Here is a 7,500-nt window from a genome sequence, read left to right as displayed (position 1 = left end):
CGCACCCGAGGACGCCTCAGCGGGCGCTGCCTGTGGGTCTGGATCAGTCAAATCGGGGAGGGGCGGGTGCCACGGGCCACCCGGCTCCAGACAGCGATTCCCTTGAGGGAGGTCAACGGAACTGGGGGAAGGCCACGGCAGGCTCAACTCCCCCAGCTCTTCCAGCGTTCGAGTGCCGGCAACCACCACCGGCTGCCGGTCTTTGCCCGCCCCACAGGCAACCGCTTGCCATCGCGGGGGGGTTGGAAAAAGGAAACGCGCCTGGACCCATGCCACACACGGGTGTTCGGGGCCGGGGAATGCCACAGAAGCTAGACAACCCCAGCCGCCTGCGTTCGGCTTAGCCAGCCACCAGGTACGGCCGCATTTTTCTTCCCGCTTTGCGGGCTCCAGCTTATGGCCAGAGAAAACGCGAAGAGGTGCCGCCACCTCTAACCCGGTACAGCGCTGCAGACCTTTCCACCGAGCCCTCCTGCAACCAGGCAAGCCGGGGCAGGCCGGACACCACAGGCCGCCCACTCATGGCTCATGCCGGCAAAAACAGGACGAGGCGCTGCGGCCTCTCGCCTGTGCCATCATCGGGCCCTCGGGGGCTGGGGGAAGCTGCGGCACATGCACGAGAACCCCCCAGCCGTCTGCATCCGGCTGCCGGCCACGGGACCGGCTGCCGCTTGCGCTCTGCCCAATACGTGCATGGGCTCTGGCTTAAGACCAGAGAAAACGCGATGAGGTGCCGCCACCTCTAACCCGGTACAGCACTGCAGACCTTTCCACCGAGCCCTCCTGCAACCAGGCAAGCCGGGGCAGGCCGGACACCACAGGCCGCCCACTCATGGCTCATGCCGGCAAAAACAGGACGAGGCGCTGCGGCCTCTCGCCTGTGCCATCATCGGGCCCTCGGGGGCTGGGGGAAGCTGCGGCACGCACGAGACCCCCCAAGCCGTCTGCATCCAGCTGCCGCTCTGCGCGCTCCAGCTTAAGGCCAGAGAAAAAAGGACGAGGTGCCGCCACCTCGCCCGCCCATCACCAGGCCCTCAGGAGCCGGCGGCGGCCGCGGCGGGCTGGACGCTCACGGGCAGCTGCCCTCGCATATCCCAGCGCTCACCTTTGCCATCATCGGGCCCTCCGGGGCCGGGGGAAAGCCGAGGCAGGCTCGACTCCGCCCGGTCTTCCAGCGTTCGAGTGCCGGTGGCCACCACCGGCCACCGGGCTTTGCCCTGCGGAATCCACCTTTGCACCTCTCGCACCACTCGGTCAACAGCCACCGCAGCCTGCCAGACCCTCGCAGGCACCCGGCTGGCTTACTCGAAAAACACCGGGAGACAAACAGGCCGAACGGAGAAACAACGAGCCGAACCACCAGGGAAACCACCACCACAACGGCCGCCCAGCGCCCCACTTCGCCGGCTGAGCCGTAGGCCTTGCAGCCGCTCACTAGCGCTGCTCCGTGCACCAGTCACCACCAGCTCCTATAGTACGGAGGATCACGTCCCCGCCCCCGGCCGGCTCCAAGAGTGCGGTCCCTGCCCACCGGGGAGACCTGCCAATGAGACCGACTTTTACGATGACGTAACTGGAGGCAGCGAAAAACAGCGACCCCTTCGCCAGCTCCGAGAAAGTGGTGGGGCTATCAGGTCTACCTCACAGCCCCCGAAATGCGACTAAGTCCCGCCGGAGCCGGGTAGACCTGACAGCCCTTTTCACCGGCCGCTCCGGCGGCGACACCCCGCGTCCTCCGGGCGCCGCCGGCGGCCGCGCCGGCCTCCGGAGCCGGGTAGACCTGGCGGCCGGCCGCGGAGCCGGGTAGACCTGGCGGCCCTTTTCACCGGCCGCTCCGGCGGCGACACCCCGCGTCCTCCGGGCGCCGCCGGCGGCCGCGCCGGCCTCCGGAGCCGGGTAGACCTGGCGGCCGGCCGCGGAGCCGGGTAGACCTGGCGGCCCTTTTCACCGGCCGCTCCGGCGGCGACACCCCGCGTCCTCCGGGCGCCGCCGGCGGCCGCGCCGGCCTCCGGAGCCGGGTAGACCTGGCGGCCGGCCGCGGAGCCGGGTAGACCTGGCGGCCCTTTTCACCGGCCGCTCCGGCGGCGACACCCCGCGTCCTCCGGGCGCCGCCGGCGGCCGCGCCGGCCTCCGGAGCCGGGTAGACCTGGCGGCCGGCCGCGGAGCCGGGTAGACCTGGCGGCCGGCCGCGGAGCCGGGTAGACCTGGCGGCCCTTTTCACCGGCCGCTCCGGCGGCGACACCCCGCGTCCTCCGGGCGCCGCCGGCGGCCGCGCCGGCCTCCGGAGCCGGGTAGACCTGGCGGCCCTTTTCACCGGCCGCTCCGGCGGCGACACCCCGCGTCCTCCGGGCGCCGCCGGCGGCCGCGCCGGCCTCCGGAGCCGGGTAGACCTGGCGGCCGGCCGCGGAGCCGGGTAGACCTGGCGGCCCTTTTCACCGGCCGCTCCGGCGGCGACACCCCGCGTCCTCCGGGCGCCGCCGGCGGCCGCGCCGGCCTCCGGAGCCGGGTAGACCTGGCGGCCGGCCGCGGAGCCGGGTAGACCTGGCGGCCGGCCGCGGAGCCGGGTAGACCTGGCGGCCCTTTTCACCGGCCGCTCCGGCGGCGACACCCCGCGTCCTCCGGGCGCCGCCGGCGGCCGCGCCGGCCTCCGGAGCCGGGTAGACCTGGCGGCCGGCCGCGGAGCCGGGTAGACCTGGCGGCCCTTTTCACCGGCCGCTCCGGCGGCGACACCCCGCGTCCTCCGGGCGCCGCCGGCGGCCGCGCCGGCCTCCGGAGCCGGGTAGACCTGGCGGCCGGCCGCGGAGCCGGGTAGACCTGGCGGCCCTTTTCACCGGCCGCTCCGGCGGCGACACCCCGCGTCCTCCGGGCGCCGCCGGCGGCCGCGCCGGCCTCCGGAGCCGGGTAGACCTGGCGGCCCTTTTCACCGGCCGCTCCGGCGGCGACACCCCGCGTCCTCCGGGCGCCGCCGGCGGCCGCGCCGGCCTCCGGAGCCGGGTAGACCTGGCGGCCGGCCGCGGAGCCGGGTAGACCTGGCGGCCCTTTTCACCGGCCGCTCCGGCGGCGACACCCCGCGTCCTCCGGGCGCCGCCGGCGGCCGCGCCGGCCTCCGGAGCCGGGTAGACCTGGCGGCCGTTCGGTGCTCCTTGGGGGGGGGGGGGGGGGGGGGGAGGCAGGTGCGCCTGATTTTGTTTCGTTTTTTCCGTGTGTTTTTTTTTTTTTCTTTTTCTTTTGAGATTTGAGCTAAATCTGATAAAAGGGCCACCCCGTCCCGGTTTCTCCTGGACGGCATTTCTTTCCCCCTCCCCTTCCCACGTTTGAACCACTTCTATAACAAGGGAGCATGTTTAAACGTCCTGTCTGATGCAAGAGTTATTTCACCTTTATTGATTTCGGTAGGAAATACCAACACAATATTAACAAAAAACAGTTTTTCAAAGAATTTTTGTTTTCTGACCCCCTCCTTCCACCCTCGTCGTTCTCATGCACGTGCACGCACCTACTCCGACCCGGTGGCTGCCAGGCACTTGCCAGCTTCACCACACCAGCCAGCCCCCCCGCTCCGCCGACGCCGCCCCCTCCCTCCCCCCCATTCTCTCGGCGGGGGACCGGGCAGAGGCGGCAGCCCCGGCACAAACTGCCCAGCTCCCCGGCGCGAGTTCGCTGTTCACTGGGTGCCTTCAGGACTGGTCGCCCCTTGCCAGGTTCAGGTTCGGGTCCACGGCGCTGCTGGGCGCTCGCCGACTTTTGGTTTTGTTTTTTGCGGTCTTGGAGGTTTTTTTTGGGGGTGGGGTGTTGTTTTTAATTCCCCCCCCCCGCCTTTTTTTTTTTTTTTTTTTTGGCGTTTTACTTTTTTTGAATAAAATAAATACTTTAAAATACATGTCTGCGATCCTGCAGGCACCGCCACCTCCCCCCCCCCCCCCCCCCCCCCCCGCGACACACGCGCGCTCAGAGGCGCGCGCACACACATACAGAGAGCGACGCAGGCACACACAGATACAGGCACCCCTGCACGGCTGTGCTCCCCCTCCCTCCCCGCGCTGCAGTCCCGGACCTGCAGGCCAGTAGGTGCAGCCCCCCCCCCCCCGCCGCCCCCGGCCCCCCGGCCCCCACCCGATCGCAGACTCTCCGGCGCCCCGGAGACGGGGGGGGTGGGGGGATTGGGGGGCGGGTGTCTGGGTGGGGCGGTCTGCAGCCCGGCAACGGGGCCCCCGGCAACTGTGTTTTTTCCCGCCACGGCTAACGGTCTGCTGCTCAGTCGTGGCGGCAGCAGCGGAGGGGAAAGGAGGCTAGCAAAGAGGGGGGCGAGAGCGGCTGGCGAGCAAGGCGGGGAGCCTGGCGCAGAGGTAGGCTGGCGAGGGGGGATGGTGTGTCTTTTCGGAGAAGACTTCTGTTTGGATCGGTTGGAGTTGTTTTTTTTTTTTTTTTTTACTTCTGTCCCCCGTCCCTGTCCGTCCGTCCCGTCCCGTCCCGTCCCCCCCCCCCAGTCGTTTAGTTTTCCACCCGCGGAGGGGGCGGGCAGGAGTGCAGCAGGGCGAGTGCGTGGCTGACTGAGCGGGAGCGGGGCCACGGGTGCGGCAGGATAGGGTACTCGGCAGCTGGGGTTTAGAGACGGCACGGCACCGGGTGGCTCCCCTCTCCCGCCCGGGCACGGAGCCGGCAGGGACGCCGCAGGGTCCTAAAGTCTCCCGCCGTCCATGCCCGGAGCGGCAAACCTGCTGGCGGGAGGGCGGGAGCGGGGCCACGGGTGCGGCAGGATAGGGTACTCGGCAGCTGGGGTCTAGAGACGGCACGGCACCGGGGGCTCCCCTCTGCCGCCCGGGCACGGAGCCGGCAGGGACGCCGCAGGGTCCTAAAGTCTCCCGCCTTCCATCCCCGGGGCGGCAAGCCTGGTGGCGGAAGGGGGGAGCAGGGCCAGCCAGGCTCGGCGCGAACTGCGTGGCGCGGGGCGGGGGGGGGGGGTGTCGGCCCGGGGGCCTGTTTCGGAGGCGGGGGGGGGGTGCGCGCGCGCACGCGTTTGAGCGCACGACTGTGAGCGGGGCAGCGGGTGGAGGGTTTGGGCTGAGGGGGCCGGTTGCGGGGGGGGTCCGGGGGGGTGCGCGCATGTGTGTAGGCACGTGCGAGTGGGTGGGGTGGCGGGCGGGAGGTTTGGGGCGGGGACTCGTTTGGGGGGGGGGGGCAGTGCGTGCGTGCGCGTGCACGCGTGAGCGCACGTGTGTGAGCGAGGCGGCGGGCGGGTGGTTCGGACCGGGCGGTGGGGGGGGGGGGGGGGGCCTGTTCGGGAGCGCGCGAGCGCACGTGGGTGAGTGCGGCAGCGGGCGGAAGGTTCGGCCGGCGGCCCTGTTTGGGGGAGGGGGGGGGGGGGGCGCGCGCGCGCGCGTCTAAGGGCGGGTGAGCGGCTGCAGCAGCAGGCGGTGGGCGTTTGGGCCGGGGGCCTGTTTTGGCGGGGTGCGGGCGCGCACGCAGATGGAAATGAGAAAGGTTTGTAACGGTGTGGCTAACGCCGCTTTCTCTGTTACAGCCCGGGTGGTCGGCCGCTTCGACGTCCGGCCTGCGCCCGTGCCTGCCTACGGGCGGTGCGCTCGGCTCCCGGTCGGACCCGTCCCTGGGAAAGCAGCAGCCGCGTGCCTCGGCCTGGGCAGAGACCTGGGCCTCCAGGGCCCCAGCCAGGGCTGCCGGAGAGGCGCGCCGCGCTTCTAACAGAGGGGCGTCAGCGGCTCCGTCGCCGGCGGGATGCGTTCGAGCGGTGAGGACGGTCCCAGCGGCCTTAGGTGGTGGTGGGGGGGCCCGCTCCTTCAGCGACGGGAGCGGGGGGAAACGGCCCCGGGGTGGGCCGGTCAGCCGGCACGGCGGCCACGCGAGCTCATCGTCTCCGAGGACGCTCGGCTAAGTCGGCCTTGGCCGCAGGGACCGCGTGTCAGGCAGCCGACTGACTTTCTGCAGAGGCCTGCGAGACCGCCGTCCCTCGGAGGCCGGCCGTGTCCTTGGAGAGGCTATCTCGGGATGGGGGCCCGTCCGGAGAAAACGCGGCGGGGTAGGGGGAAGGTGTGGGCAAAGGGAGCGTCCGGCTGATGGCTGACGGGCTGTGCTTTTCTCCCCTCCGGCCAGGTCTCGAGGAGACGGGGAAGGGGCTCTCCTCCCCCGCCCTCGGCCGAAAGCAGCTTTGCGCGACCCCGGTGCCAGGGAGGCCGGACCCCCGCGGAGGTAGCCCAGTGATGAGCCGCCGCCGCCGCCGCCGCCGCCGCCGCCGCCGCCTCCGAGCCGGGAGGGACCCGATCAGGTACCGGGCACGACCGACGGGCGGGGAACGTGCGAGGGCCGCGCGACCCCTCGGCCGCCCGTCACGGCAGAGCCGGACTAACCGGGACGAACCGGCTTTTGCTCGAATGTCGGTGGATCGAGAAGAGGCCCTGCCCGGGAGCGACAGGGTGCAGGGCCACCACCCGCCAGGCTCTGCAGCCGCCCGCCCTCCTTCGGCGGGCGGGCCGGCCGGGCTCGCCACGGCAGACGGGACGGGACGGGACGGGACGGGGGCCGCCGCCACCTCTGCCCGGTCCGCGGCCCCTGACGGCGAGACAAAGAATTAAAAAAAGGCAAGGGGGGGTGGGGGTTGGGGGGTGGGGGGTGGGGGGGGGGGGCTGGGGAGGAAAGACCGAGAAAATAAATAGATAAGGAAATGGTAATACAAAAGGCACGGGGTGCGGGCGTTGCGCTTCCTAACACAGAACTCGTCTGGGACAGGGGCGGGTGGGCGGTCTGCAGGGAGGCCGGCGGGGCAGGGCCGGCTTAGGACAGAGATTAAGCTGTCGCTCCCCGCCAATTGTTGAGAGAACCTAACGTGCGCCGGCCCTACGGTTGAGGAACGTAGGGAAGGATTAACGAACCACGGGTGACTCAGGCGTGAATTAATAGTTTTCGACAGGGCGATACGGGCCGACTTCTGCCGGAATGAATTAACGTCCGCCGGGTCGAGCTCACGTTCGTAACGAACGACTCGGTCGAGAACGAGCGCCAGGCGAGGAACGGGAGCCGGCCTAGGGAAGGCGCGCGCGCGTCATCCTCGGTAATTGCTTAACAAGTAAGCATCGCTCGATCGCAAAGGGCGACAACGAGGTGAGTAAGACTGACTGGCGCGGCGTAAGAGCTAATGAACAATTAACGCGTGATCACGCAGGGGCCGGAGAACGCTGACGTTAACCAAGAGCGTCGCAAGGTCCTAAAGGAGCGCCGCAATCGAACTTTAGGAGTCGGTAGTTCATCATACTTCTTACTACTAATCGAGTCACATTCAATCCGCGACGATCCGCTGGTACGTACGTACGTACGTACGTACGTACTCCTTCTCCGGCTATCAATGAAGGGGTGCACACCTAGCGTGCATGAACGAATGAGTTTTGTTATTTAATGGACTGCCAGAAAGAGTATTACCGCGCAGCGTTAAATCAGTCGGTAGGTGACGATCCATAAACGATACAAACCAGCCTTGCTCGTCAACCGTTA

This window comes from Haliaeetus albicilla, unplaced genomic scaffold (genome assembly GCF_947461875.1).
Source record: "Haliaeetus albicilla unplaced genomic scaffold, bHalAlb1.1 scaffold_73, whole genome shotgun sequence".
NCBI lineage: Eukaryota > Metazoa > Chordata > Aves > Accipitriformes > Accipitridae > Haliaeetus > Haliaeetus albicilla.
This window is presented reverse-complemented; position numbering follows the sequence as displayed.